The sequence below is a fragment of the Eschrichtius robustus genome, chromosome 1 (assembly GCF_028021215.1).
Source record: "Eschrichtius robustus isolate mEscRob2 chromosome 1, mEscRob2.pri, whole genome shotgun sequence".
Lineage (NCBI taxonomy): Eukaryota > Metazoa > Chordata > Mammalia > Artiodactyla > Eschrichtiidae > Eschrichtius > Eschrichtius robustus.
The window spans coordinates 144455102-144469514 of record NC_090824.1 but is presented as its reverse complement, the minus strand read 5'-3'; the positions used below and the strand labels follow the sequence as shown (position 1 = coordinate 144469514).

Here is a 14413-nt window from a genome sequence, read left to right as displayed (position 1 = left end):
TCTTGCAACCATTGGGCCCATCTGTGGAAATCCTAATATCCAATGGCACATCTTAGTATGGGTGAACGCCTAGTCCTGAGATATCCACAGCCATGCTCGGCAAAGTGCACCCGCCCCACTTTTTCCAGTTCTCCTTAGCACATGCAGTCGTCAGACAATGCAAAGGTTTTCTTCTCTGCCAACAGCCAGCCTTACGCTGCAACTGCACCTGAGAAGTGGACAGAAATCACGCAGGTTTCTAAATTGCACCAGGGTCCTCAGAGAACATGATTTTTGTGAACACTTAACCTGGGCGTGAGCCTGGAACCTGCTTCCCAAGTACCACTATCCCTTACCGAAAACTGATTGTGTGTCTCACAGCACGACTGAAGGAAGTTACGCACGTACGTTGCTCGGTGTGTGAGAGGCTGTATGTGTGTATTCACACGTGTGGGCGTGTGTGACTGTGACTCTGCACGAGGATGCGTTTGTGGATTCCTGTGTGTGCCGCTAAATACGCGTCTTGGTCTCTGGGTGTCCCTGTGGCCCTTTGCAGACGCCTCTAACAGTAAACGTCATAGTTTATACACAGCACCCTGGGTGGACCCCCAACTGAAAGGAGAAAGACCCCTGTCAGCTTCATGAGGCCGCATGCGAACTTTGACCCGAAGGCTGTCGAAATAGGCCACAGACTCCCACTCTCCCACAGCCACGCCTTCTGACCAAAGCACAAAGACTGGACGAGACCTCCCTCCCGGCCGTGGGTGTCACACCTATGTGGACCTGGAGATCCTGCCACCTACCAGCACATCTGATGTGCCCTTGGTGTCACTCCCAGTGCTCCCGGAAGCAAGGTAACCTCCCATGGGCGGGCTGACACCGACCTGCAGTTGCCGACTGGCACAATGCAGCCTGGCACTTCTCAAGGGCTTAATGGACTTCGGCCCAAGTGCCTCATCTCGCCAACTAGACCAAATCACTTTCCATGACCCCTTGGGAAGCCCTCAATGGGAAGTGTTGGGCTTTAGCAACCATGACACAGGTTGGAACCCCACAACGGAAATTAGGCCACCTTCCCGGCCACGTAGACGCAGGCTTCCAACTGGTAGGGTTTGCGGCCCTGACCACTGAGGAAACGCTCAAACGCTACACAGCCTCGTCCTAAGTGCCCTCCTCCTGCCTGCAGAGCGACTCGACTCTACTTGAAGCCACAGACATCATGCGAACACGGAGACACTGAACAGCAGGGAAGACACACCTCAAGACTGTCTGCTTTGACGATGCCCACACCACCCCATGCATCCTGGCAATTCTCCACTGCCACAGCGACACTACCGAGGAACTCACAGTGATCAAAGGCACTGTCCCGGAAGACCACAGACAGACTTTCAACGGAAAACCTTTGCCACACGAGAGGACCTTGAAACTTGAAAGGGCACAGTGGCTGTCCACGAAGTGCGTCTGGTGTCGCAACAGTGCCCCCACCTCTGTGCCCCCAACGGACTGCTCCAGATAAAACTCTGGCTATTCGCAAGCCGAGTCATGCCCCCCCCGGGGGAAGCACTTTCGCTTTGCACATTCCCAAACAAGGGAACAAAGCGGCCAAAGGGGATGTTCGCATAACTAAACATCCTCCAAGGAGGCCAGCGTATACGCGTCACCATGTCAATCTTCTTTATGTCTCGCAAGACACGCTTTGAGTGTCTTTCCTCTGGCAATCGGATTCCAAATCTACACAGTTACCTACTTCACCGCATCCACCTGAACTGCCAAAGCCATCCCCTCCATAGGCAGCTGATGCCAGCCAATCACGAACATGACACATCCTTGGGAAGCCGAGGCCAGCCCCTGCAACCCAATTATGATAGCCTAATCCACGACATCACAAAGGACATGTCCACATCTTCCCTTACCTTCCTGTGCGGGCCATCAGTGATCCACGCAGGTTTAAATTCAACACTTGTTCCTGTCCCCACTCCACGATGACCCACTTGGCATCAACACTGTGCCGGGAGTTAAAGTAGAGAGCAAACAAGGGCAGCAGCAAGGCCGAATCCTTCAGCCGCTTTCCTCCGATGCCCAACCGAGCTCACCCCTGCCCATTGCTCCAGCCTCACTAGGCACTCGAGAACCTCACCGTGAAAAACGCAAGAACAGGGAGGTCCACAGACCTGTCCTGAGATTCAAGGCACCAACCAGGGACGCTTGCTCATTTTGGCTTCCAGAATCAACCCCCAAAATGGCATGCACGAAGCGTGATCCTGGCCAAAACTCACCTCCCAACTGCAAGCTAACTGGGCGTAGACCAGCACACACTCCGACTCTTAAGAGCAGCAGGAGAGCCTGGCCCCTCGCATTCCCTCAACAGCCATTCAGCAGGGACCCGGGATTCACAGATAACACAGCTTATGTGCAGACACGGTCAACCCTCAGACAGGAGCCCCTCCAATACTGGAGTCCTTGGTGGTGTTTGCATGCATGTCGGCGGGAGAGGCTGGCCCTCATTCCGAACTGTCCTCTCCCCCTGAGAGAGGAAACGTGCTGAACCTCAGTTTCGATGAGGAGACGGTAGAGTGTTCTCACTCATTTGGTTCAGATTTTCCAAGAAATGCATGCAAGGGTGTCATCATCGTTCCAAGCACATGCTGGGACGCTGCAGAACACAACGGGGTGTGCGCGGGGCTCTGTACAGGAGCCATGAGCCTGGGCTACCTCAAAAGCCTGGAGAATCCACAGCCATCAGGCCACTCAGCAAGAGGAAAAATCAAACCACTCTTGCAGCCATTGGGCCCGTCTGAGGAAAACCTAATACCTAATGGCACATTTGGGGTGCTTGAATACCTACCATCCTGAGTTATCCACGACCATGCTCGGGGACATGGGCCCGCCTCACTTTTTTCAGTTCTCCTTAGCACGTCCAGTCATCAGAGCACACGAAGGTCTTCTTGTTTGTGCCGACGGCCAGCCTTTCCCAGCAAGTGCCCCTGAGAAGTGGACAGAAATCACCGAGGCTTCATAAGTGGACCGGTGTCCTCAGAGGACATGATCCATAAAAACATTTACCTGGCCTTGAGCTCTGAAACTGCTTCCCAAGGACCTCTATCCCTTACCGAGAATTGACTGCATGTCTGATAGTACGACTGCAGGAAGTTAGGCACATACGTTGGCCGGTGTGTGAGAGCCTGTATATGTGTGCTCACGCGTGTGGGCATGTGTGACTGTGACTGCGGATGCGGACGTGCTTGTGGGTTTCTCTGTGTGCCGCTGAGTACGCGTCTTGGTCTCTGTGTGTCCCTATGGCCCTGTGAAGAGGAGTCCAACAATAAAAGAAATAGTTTATACACAGCACCCTGGTTAGACCCCCAACTGAAAGGAGAAAGACCCCTGTCAGCTTCAAGAGGCCGCAGGCACACTTTGACCCCCAGGGTCTGTTGAAATAGTCCATGGACTCCCGCTCTCCCACAGCCACGCCTTCTGACAAAAACACACAGCCTCGACGAGACCTGCCTCCGGGCCTTGGCTGTGACATCTACGTGCACCTTGAGACTCTGTCAGCTACCAGTATATCTGATGGGCATTTGGGGTCACTCGCAGCACTTCCGGAAGCAAGGGAACTCCCATGGTCGGGCCGACACAGACCGGCAGCTGTCTACTGCCAAGATGCAGCCTGAAACCACTCAAGGGGCTAACGAACGTGGGCCCACGTGCCACTTCTCGCCAACAAGGCCTAATCACTTTACATTGACCCGTGGGAATGCCCACCACTGGAAGTGGCGGGAGTCAGCCACCATGACTCATATCGGATCCCCATGGCGGAGACTACTCCACATGCCCAGCCACGTCTCAGACAGCTCCCATCTTGAATGTTCACGGCCCTGACCCCTAAGGAAACTCTCAAACCCTTGAAAGCCTCGTCCTACGTGCCCTCCTCCAGCCCACAGGGCGACACGACCCTACTGGAAAACACAAACATCTTCAGAACACGGGGACACTGAACACCAGGGAAGACAGACCACAAGCCTGTCTCCTTCGTTGATGCTGATTCCACCCCATGCATACTGGCAATTCTCCACTGCCACAGCGACACTACCGAGGAACTCACAGTGATCAAAGGCACTGTCCCGGAAGACCACAGACAACTTTCAACGGAAAACCTTTGCCACACGAGAGGACCTTGAAACTTGAAAGGGCACAGTGGCTGTCCACGAAGTGCGTCTGGTGTCGCAACAGTGCCCCCACCTCTGTGCCCCCAACGGACTGCTCCAGAAAAAACTCTGGCTATTCACAAGCCGAGTCATGCCCCCCCCCGGGGGAAGCACTTTCGCTTTGCACATTCCCAAACAAGGGAACAAAGCGGCCAAAGGGGATGTTCGCATAACTAAACATCCTCCAAGGAGGCCAGCGTATACGCGTCACCATGTCAATCTTCTTTATGTCTCGCAAGACACGCTTTGAGTGTCTTTCCTCTGGCAATCGGATTCCAAATCTACACAGTTACCTACTTCACCTCATCCAGCTGAACTGCCAAAGCCATCCCCTCCATAGGCAGCTGATGCCAGCCAATCACGAACATGACACATCCTTGGGAAGCCGAGGCCAGCCCCTGCAACCCAATTATGATAGCCTAATCCACGACATCACAAAGGACATGTCCACATCTTCCCTTACCTTCCTGTGCGGGCCATCAGTGATCCACGCAGGTTTAAATTCAACACTTGTTCCTGTCCCCACTCCACGATGACCCACTTGGCATCAACACTGTGCTGGGAGTTAAAGTAGAGAGCAAACAAGGGCAGCAGCAAGGCCGAATCCTTCAGCCGCTTTCCTCCGATGCCCAACCGAGCTCACCCCTGCCCATTGCTCCAGCCTCACTAGGCACTCGAGAACCTCACCGTGAAAAACGCAAGAACAGGGAGGTCCACAGACCTGTCCTGAGATTCAAGGCACCAACCAGGGACGCTTGCTCATTTTGGCTTCCAGAATCAACCCCCAAAATGGCATGCACGAAGCGTGATCCTGGCCAAAACTCACCTCCCAACTGCAAGCTAACTGGGCGTAGACCAGCACACACTCCGACTCTTAAGACCAGCAGGAGAGCCTGGCCCCTCGCATTCCCTCAACAGCCATTCAGCAGGGACCCGGGATTCACAGATAACACAGCTTATGTGCAGACACGGTCAACCCTCAGACAGGAGCCCCTCCAATACTGGAGTCCTTGGTGGTGTTTGCATGCATGTCGGCGGGAGAGGCTGGCACTCATTCCGAACTGTCCTCTCCCCCTGAGAGAGGAAACGTGCTGAACCCCAGTTTCGATGAGGAGACGGTAGAGTGTTCTCACTCATTTGGTTCAGATTTTCCAAGAAATGCATGCAAGGGTGTCATCATCGTTCCAAGCACATGCTGGGACGCTGCAGAACACAACGGGGTGTGCGCGGGTCTCTGTACAGGAGCCATGAGCCTGGGCTACCTCAAAAGCCTGGAGAATCCACAGCCATCAGGCCACTCAGCAAGAGGAAAAATCAAACCACTCTTGCAGCCATTGGGCCCGTCTGAGGAAAACCTAATACCTAATGGCACATTTGGGGTGCTTGAATACCTACCATCCTGAGTTATCCACGACCATGCTCGGGGACATGGGCCCGCCTCACTTTTTTCAGTTCTCCTTAGCACGTCCAGTCATCAGAGCACACGAAGGTCTTCTTGTTTGTGCCGACGGCCAGCCATTCCCAGCAAGTGCCCCTGAGAAGTGGACAGAAATCACCGAGGCTTCATAAGTGGACCGGTGTCCTCAGAGGACATGATCCATAAAAACATTTACCTGGCCTTGAGCTCTGAAACTGCTTCCCAAGGACCTCTATCCCTTACCGAGAATTGACTGCATGTCTGATAGTACGACTGCAGGAAGTTAGGCACATACGTTGGCCGGTGTGTGAGAGCCTGTATATGTGTGCTCACGCGTGTGGGCATGTGTGACTGTGACTGCGGATGCGGACGTGCTTGTGGGTTTCTCTGTGTGCCGCTGAGTACGCATCTTGGTCTCTGTGTGTCCCTATGGCACTCTGAAGAGGAGTCCAACAATAAAAGAAATAGTTTATACACAGCACCCTGGTTAGACCCCCAACTGAAAGGAGAAAGACCCCTGTCAGCTTCAAGAGGCCGCAGGCACACTTTGACCCCCAGGGTCTGTTGAAATAGTCCATGGACTACCGCTCTCCCACAGCCACGCCTTCTGACAAAAACACACAGCCTCGACGAGACCTGCCTCCGGGCCTTGGCTGTGACATCTACGTGCACCTCGAGACTCTGTCAGCTACCAGTATATCTGATGGGCATTTGGGGTCACTCGCAGCACTTCCGGAAGCAAGGGAACTCCCATGGTCGGGCCGACACAGACCGGCAGCTGTCTACTGCCAAGATGCAGCCTGAAACCACTCAAGGGGCTAACGAACGTGGGCCCACGTGCCACTTCTCGCCAACAAGGCCTAATCACTTTACATTGACCCGTGGGAATGCCCACCACTGGAAGTGGCGGGAGTCAGCCACCATGACTCATGTCGGATCCCCATGGCGGAGACTACTCCACATGCCCAGCCACGTCTCAGACAGCTCCCATCTTGAATGTTCACGGCCCTGACCCCTAAGGAAACTCTCAAACCCTTGAAAGCCTCGTCCTACGTGCCCTCCTCCAGCCCACAGGGCGACACGACCCTACTGGAAAACACAAACATCTTCAGAACACGGGGACACTGAACACCAGGGAAGACAGACCACAAGCCTGTCTCCTTCGTTGATGCTGATTCCACCCCATGCATCCTGGCAATTCTCCACTGCCACAGCGACACTACCGAGGAACTCACAGTGATCAAAGGCACTGTCCCGGAAGACCACAGACAGACTTTCAACGGAAAACCTTTGCCACACGAGAGGACCTTGAAACTTGAAAGGGCACAGTGGCTGTCCACGAAGTGCGTCTGGTGTCGCAACAGTGCCCCCACCTCTGTGCCCCCAACGGACTGCTCCAGATAAAACTCTGGCTATTCGCAAGCCGAGTCATGCCCCCCCCGGGGGAAGCACTTTCGCTTTGCACATTCTCAAACAAGGGAACAAAGCGGCCAAAGGGGATGTTCGCATAACTAAACATCCTCCAAGGAGGCCAGCGTATACGCGTCACCATGTCAATCTTCTTTATGTCTCGCAAGACACGCTTTGAGTGTCTTTCCTCTGGCAATCGGATTCCAAATCTACACAGTTACCTACTTCACCTCATCCAGCTGAACTGCCAAAGCCATCCCCTCCATAGGCAGCTGATGCCAGCCAATCACGAACATGACACATCCTTGGGAAGCCGAGGCCAGCCCCTGCAACCCAATTATGATAGCCTAATCCACGACATCACAAAGGACATGTCCACATCTTCCCTTACCTTCCTGTGCGGGCCATCAGTGATCCACGCAGGTTTAAATTCAACACTTGTTCCTGTCCCCACTCCACGATGACCCACTTGGCATCAACACTGTGCCGGGAGTTAAAGTAGAGAAGTAAACAAGGGCAGCAGCGAGGCCCAATCCTTCAGCCGCTTTCCTCCGATGCCCAACCGAGCTCACCCCTGCCCATTGCTCCAGCCTCACTAGGCACTCGAGAACCTCACCGTGAAAATCGCAAGAGCAGGGAGGTCCACAGACCTGTCCTGAGATTCAAGGCACCAACCAGGGACGCTTGCTCATTTTGGCTTCCAGAATCAACCCCCAAAATGGCATGCACGAAGCGTGATCCTGGCCAAAACTCACCTCCCAACTGCAAGCTAACTGGGCGTAGACCAGCACACACTCCGACTCTTAAGACCAGCAGGAGAGCCTGGCCCCTCGCATTCCCTCAACATCCATTCAGCAGGGACCCGGGATTCACAGATAACACAGCTTATGTGCAGACACGGTCAACCCTCAGACAGGAGCCCCTCCAATACTGGAGTCCTTGGTGGTGTTTGCATGCATGTCGGCGGGAGAGGCTGGCCCTCATTCCGAACTGTCCTCTCCCCCTGAGAGAGGAAACGTGCTGAACCTCAGTTTCGATGAGGAGACGGTAGAGTGTTCTCACTCATTTGGTTCAGATTTTCCAAGAAATGCATGCAAGGGTGTCATCATCGTTCCAAGCACATGCTGGGACGCTGCAGAACACAACGGGGTGTGTGCGGGGCTCTGTACAGGAGCCATGAGCCTGGGCTACCTCAAAAGCCTGGAGAATCCACAGCCATCAGGCCACTCAGCAAGAGGAAAAATCAAACCACTCTTGCAGCCATTGGGCCCGTCTGAGGAAAACCTAATACCTAATGGCACATTTGGGGTGCTTGAATACCTACCATCCTGAGTTATCCACGACCATGCTCGGGGACATGGGCCCGCCTCACTTTTTTCAGTTCTCCTTAGCACGTCCAGTCATCAGAGCACACGAAGGTCTTCTTGTTTGTGCCGACGGCCAGCCTTTCCCAGCAAGTGCCCCTGAGAAGTGGACAGAAATCACCGAGGCTTCATAAGTGGACCGGTGTCCTCAGAGGACATGATCCATAAAAACATTTACCTGGCCTTGAGCTCTGAAACTGCTTCCCAAGGACCTCTATCCCTTACCGAGAATTGACTGCATGTCTGATAGTACGACTGCAGGAAGTTAGGCACATACGTTGGCCGGTGTGTGAGAGCCTGTATATGTGTGCTCACGCGTGTGGGAATGTGTGACTGTGACTGCGGATGCGGACGTGCTTGTGGGTTTCTCTGTGTGCCGCTGAGTACGCGTCTTGGTCTCTGTGTGTCCCTATGGCCCTGTGAAGAGGAGTCCAACAATAAAAGAAATAGTTTATACACAGCACCCTGGTTAGACCCCCAACTGAAAGGAGAAAGACCCCTGTCAGCTTCAAGAGGCCGCAGGCACACTTTGACCCCCAGGGTCTGTTGAAATAGTCCATGGACTCCCGCTCTCCCACAGCCACGCCTTCTGACAAAAACACACAGCCTCGACGAGACCTGCCTCCGGGCCTTGGCTGTGACATCCCCGTGCACCTCGAGACTCTGTCAGCTACCAGTATATCTGATGGGCATTTGTGGTCACTCGCAGCACTTCCGGAAGCAAGGGAACTCCCATGGTCGGGCCGACACAGACCGGCAGCTGTCTACTGCCAAGATGCAGCCTGAAACCACTCAAGGGGCTAACGAACGTGGGCCCACGTGCCACTTCTCGCCAACAAGGCCTAATCACTTTACATTGACCCGTGGGAATGCCCACCACTGGAAGTGGCGGGAGTCAGCCACCATGACTCATGTCGGATCCCCATGGCGGAGACTACTCCACATGCCCAGCCACGTCTCAGACAGCTCCCATCTTGAATGTTCACGGCCCTGACCCCTAAGGAAACTCTCAAACCCTTGAAAGCCTCGTCCTACGTGCCCTCCTCCACCCCACAGGGCGACACGACCCTACTGGAAAACACAAACATCTTCAGAACACGGGGACACTGAACACCAGGGAAGACAGACCACAAGCCTGTCTCCTTCGTTGATGCTGATTCCACACCATGCATCCTGGCAATTCTCCACTGCCACAGCGACACTACCGAGGAACTCACAGTGATCAAAGGCACTGTCCCGGAAGACAACAGACAGACTTTCAACGGAAAACCTTTGCCACACGAGAGGACCTTGAAACTTGAAAGGGCACAGTGGCTGTCCACGAAGTGCGTCTGGTGTCGCAACAGTGCCCCCACCTCTGTGCCCCCAACGGACTGCTCCAGATAAAACTCTGGCTATTCGCAAGCCGAGTCATGCCCCCCCCGGGGGAAGCACTTTCGCTTTGCACATTCCCAAACAAGGGAACAAAGCGGCCAAAGGGGATGTTCGCATAACTAAACATCCTCCAAGGAGGCCAGCGTATACGCGTCACCATGTCAATCTTCTTTATGTCTCGCAAGACACGCTTTGAGTGTCTTTCCTCTGGCAATCGGATTCCAAATCTACACAGTTACCTACTTCACCTCATCCACCTGAACTGCCAAAGCCATCCCCTCCATAGGCAGCTGATGCCAGCCAATCACGAACATGACACATCCTTGGGAAGCCGAGGCCAGCCCCTGCAACCCAATTATGATAGCCTAATCCACGACATCACAAAGGACATGTCCACATCTTCCCTTACCTTCCTGTGCGGGCCATCAGTGATCCACGCAGGTTTAAATTCAACACTTGTTCCTGTCCCCACTCCACGATGACCCACTTGGCATCAACACTGTGCCGGGAGTTAAAGTAGAGAGCAAACAAGGGCAGCAGCAAGGCCGAATCCTTCAGCCGCTTTCCTCCGATGCCCAACCGAGCTCACCCCTGCCCATTGCTCCAGCCTCACTAGGCACTCGAGAACCTCACCGTGAAAAACGCAAGAACAGGGAGGTCCACAGACCTGTCCTGAGATTCAAGGCACCAACCAGGGACGCTTGCTCATTTTGGCTTCCAGAATCAACCCCCAAAATGGCATGCACGAAGCGTGATCCTGGCCAAAACTCACCTCCCAACTGCAAGCTAACTGGGCGTAGACCAGCACACACTCCGACTCTTAAGACCAGCAGGAGAGCCTGGCCCCTCGCATTCCCTCAACAGCCATTCAGCAGGGACCCGGGATTCACAGATAACACAGCTTATGTGCAGACACGGTCAACCCTAAGACAGGAGCCCCTCCAATACTGGAGTCCTTGGTGGTGTTTGCATGCATGTCGGCGGGAGAGGCTGGCACTCATTCCGAACTGTCCTCTCCCCCTGAGAGAGGAAACGTGCTGAACCTCAGTTTCGATGATGAGACGGTAGAGTGTTCTCACTCATTTGGTTCAGATTTTCCAAGAAATGCATGCAAGGGTGTCATCATCGTTCCAAGCACATGCTGGGACGCTGCAGAACACAACGGGGTGTGCGCGGGGCTCTGTACAGGAGCCATGAGCCTGGGCTACCTCAAAAGCCTGGAGAATCCACAGCCATCAGGCCACTCAGCAAGAGCAAAAATCAAACCACTCTTGCAGCCATTGGGCCCGTCTGAGGAAAACCTAATACCTAATGGCACATTTGGGGTGCTTGAATACCTACCATCCTGAGTTATCCACGACCATGCTCGGGGACATGGGCCCGCCTCACTTTTTTCAGTTCTCCTTAGCACGTCCAGTCATCAGAGCACACGAAGGTCTTCTTGTTTGTGCCGACGGCCAGCCTTTCCCAGCAAGTGCCCCTGAGAAGTGGACAGAAATCACCGAGGCTTCATAAGTGGACCGGTGTCCTCAGAGGACATGATCCATAAAAACATTTACCTGGCCTTGAGCTCTGAAACTGCTTCCCAAGGACCTCTATCCCTTACCGAGAATTGACTGCATGTCTGATAGTACGACTGCAGGAAGTTAGGCACATACGTTGGCCGGTGTGTGAGAGGCTGTATATGTGTGCTCACGCGTGTGGGCATGTGTGACTGTGACTGCGGATGCGGACGTGCTTGTGGGTTTCTCTGTGTGCCGCTGAATACGCGTCTTGGTCTCTGTGTGTCCCTATGGCCTTGTGAAGAGGAGTCCAACAATAAAAGAAATAGTTTATACACAGCACCCTGGTTAGACCCCCAACTGAAAGGAGAAAGACCCCTGTCAGCTTCAAGAGGCCGCAGGCACACTTTGACCCCCAGGGTCTGTTGAAATAGTCCATGGACTCCCGCTCTCCCACAGCCACGTCTTCTGACAAAAACACACAGCCTCGACGAGACCTGCCTCCGGGCCTTGGCTGTGACATCTCCGTGCACCTCGAGACTCTGTCAGCTACCAGTATATCTGATGGGCATTTGGGGTCACTCGCAGCACTTCCGGAAGCAAGGGAACTCCCATGGTCGGGCCGACACCGACCGGCAGCTGTCTACTGCCAAGATGCAGCCTGAAAACACTCAAGGGGCTAACGAACGTGGGCCCACGTGCCACTTCTCGCCAACTAGGCCTAATCACTTTCCATTGACCCGTGGGAATGCCCACCACTGGAAGTGGCGGGAGTCAGCCGCCATGACCCATGTCGGATCCCCATGGCGGAGACTACTCCACATGCCCAGCCACGTCTCAGGCAGCTCCCATCTTGAATGTTCACGGCCCTGACCCCTAAGGAAACTCTCAAACCCTTGATGCCTCGTCCTACGTGCCCTCCTCCAACCCACAGGGCGACACGACCCTACTGGAAACCACAAACATCTTCAGAACACGGGGACACTGAACACCAGGGAAGACAGACCACAAGCCTGTCTCCTTCCTTGATGCTGATCCCACCACATGCATCCTGGAAATTCTCCACTGCCACAGTGACACTACCGAGTAACTCACAGTGATCAAAGGCATGGTCCCCGAGGACCACAGACAGACTTGCAACGGAAGAACTCTGCCATGCGAGGGGACTTGGAAGCCTGAAAGGGAAAAGTGGCTGGCCACGGCAGCACAGCAGGTATGGCAATGGGGCCCCCATCTCTGCCCCACCAATGGACTGCTCCAGATAAAACTCTGGCTGTTCGAAAGGCCTGCGTGCTACACTGGCCGGTCGCGTCATTCCCCCATGCGAGAAACACTTTCGCTTTACACATTGCCAAACAAGGGAACAAAGCGGCCAAAGGGGATGTCCGCATAACTCAACTACCTCCAAGGAGGCAGGCACAGACGCCTCACCATGTCGATCTTCCCTACTTCCTGCAAGACACCATTTGGGTGTCATTCCTCGGGCAACGGGATCGCAACTCTACACAAGTTACCTACCTCAACTCACCCACTTGAACTGCCAAAGCCATCTGCTCAATAGGCAGCTTATGCCAGCCCATCACGAACAAGACACATTCTTGGGAAGCCGAGGCCAGCGACTGCAACCCAATGATGACATCCCATCCCACGACATCACACAGGACCTTTCCTCATGATAACTTACCTTTCTCTCCAGGCCAGGAGCCACCACCCAGGCTGAAATGCTTCACTCGATCCACACCCCACTCCACGAACATCCACATAGCGCCAACAGTGTGCCGACAACTTCAGCAGAGGAGCTGACAGGGGCAGCACTGAGGCCTAAACCATCAGCCCCCTTCCGCCATCGCCCAACTCCAGCCCACGCCCACCCACTGCTCCAGCCACACCGGGCAGTCAAGAACCTCACTGCGCGAAACACAACAACAGAGAGGGCCACAGGCCTGGCCTGAGGCTCCAGGCTCCCTCCAGGGAAGCTTGCTCATTTTGGTTTCCATAATCAACCTCGGAAGTGGCATGCACAAAGCGTGATCCTGTCCAAAAATCAACTCTCCAAGCAGCAAGCTTACTGGGTCTATACCAGAACACACTCCGACCCTGAAGACTAGCAGGAAAGCCTGCCCTCTTGCATTCCCTCAACGGCCTTTTAGCAGGGACCGGGGATTCATAGATGACCCAGCTTATGGGCAGACATGGTCGACCCTCAGACAGGAGCCCCTCCAATGCTGGAGCCCTTAGTGGTGTTTGCATGCCTGTCAGCAGGGGACGTTGGCCCTCACTCCTAACTGTCCCGTACTCCCGAGAGAGGAAACGTGCTGGACCTCAGTTTCGATGAGGAGACGGTAGAGCGTTCTCACTCATTTTGTTCAAATTTTCCATGGAATGCATACAAGGGTGTCATCATCGATCCAAGCACATGCTGGGACGCTGCAGAACACAAAAGGGAAGGCCGTGGGTCTCTGCACAGGAGCCATGACCTGGAAGTACTCCAAGTGCCTGGGGAATCCACAGTCCTCAGGCCACTCAGCAGGACCAACAATCAATCCACTCTTGCAACCATTGGGCCCATCTGTGGAAATCCTAATATCCAATGGCACATCTTAGTATGGGTGAATGCCTAGTCCTGAGATATCCACAGCCATGCTCGGCAAAGTGCACCCGCCCCACTTTTTCCAGTTCTCCTTAGCACATGCAGTCGTCAGACAATGCGAAGGATTTCTTCTCTGACAACAGCCAGCCTTACGCTGCAACAGCACCTGAGAAGTGGACAGAAATCACGCAGGTTTCTAAATTGCACCAGGGTCCTCAGAGAACATGATTTTTGTGAACACTTAACCTGGGCGTGAGCCTGGAACCTGCTTCCCAAGTACCACTATCCCTTACCGAAAACTGATTGTGTGTCTCACAGCACGACTGAAGGAAGTTACGCACGTACGTTGCTCGGTGTGTGAGAGGCTGTATGTGTGTATTCACACGTGTGGGCGTGTGTGACTGTGACTCTGCACGAGGATGCGTTTGTGGATTCCTGTGTGTGCCGCTAAATACGCGTCTTGGTCTCTGGGTGTCCCTGTGGCCCTCTGCAGACGCCTCTAACAGTAAACGTCATAGTTTATACACAGCACCCTGGTTGGACCCCAACTGAAAGGAGAAAGACCCCTGTCA

At 54.1% G+C, this 14413-nt stretch overlaps 5 non-coding genes across 5 annotated transcripts; all 5 read right to left on the bottom strand.

Moving 5' to 3' along the window:
• Nucleotides 1-2522: 2522 nt before the first annotated feature.
• LOC137751174 (small nucleolar RNA SNORD116) lies at nt 2523-2615 on the bottom strand. The gene has a single exon (XR_011070707.1). It is a non-coding gene; the product is annotated as a small nucleolar RNA SNORD116 (small nucleolar RNA).
• A 2662-nt stretch (nt 2616-5277) lies between these two features.
• On the bottom strand, nt 5278-5370 carry LOC137751477 (small nucleolar RNA SNORD116). Its single transcript, XR_011070813.1, has one exon. It is a non-coding gene; the product is annotated as a small nucleolar RNA SNORD116 (small nucleolar RNA).
• A 2663-nt stretch (nt 5371-8033) lies between these two features.
• Nucleotides 8034-8126, bottom strand: LOC137751173 (small nucleolar RNA SNORD116). The gene has a single exon (XR_011070706.1). It is a non-coding gene; the product is annotated as a small nucleolar RNA SNORD116 (small nucleolar RNA).
• Nucleotides 8127-10788: 2662 nt separating this feature from the next.
• Nucleotides 10789-10881, bottom strand: LOC137751420 (small nucleolar RNA SNORD116). The gene has a single exon (XR_011070789.1). It is a non-coding gene; the product is annotated as a small nucleolar RNA SNORD116 (small nucleolar RNA).
• Nucleotides 10882-13568: 2687 nt separating this feature from the next.
• Nucleotides 13569-13661, bottom strand: LOC137776848 (small nucleolar RNA SNORD116). The gene has a single exon (XR_011076336.1). It is a non-coding gene; the product is annotated as a small nucleolar RNA SNORD116 (small nucleolar RNA).
• Between the last annotated feature and the right edge of the window lie 752 nt (nt 13662-14413).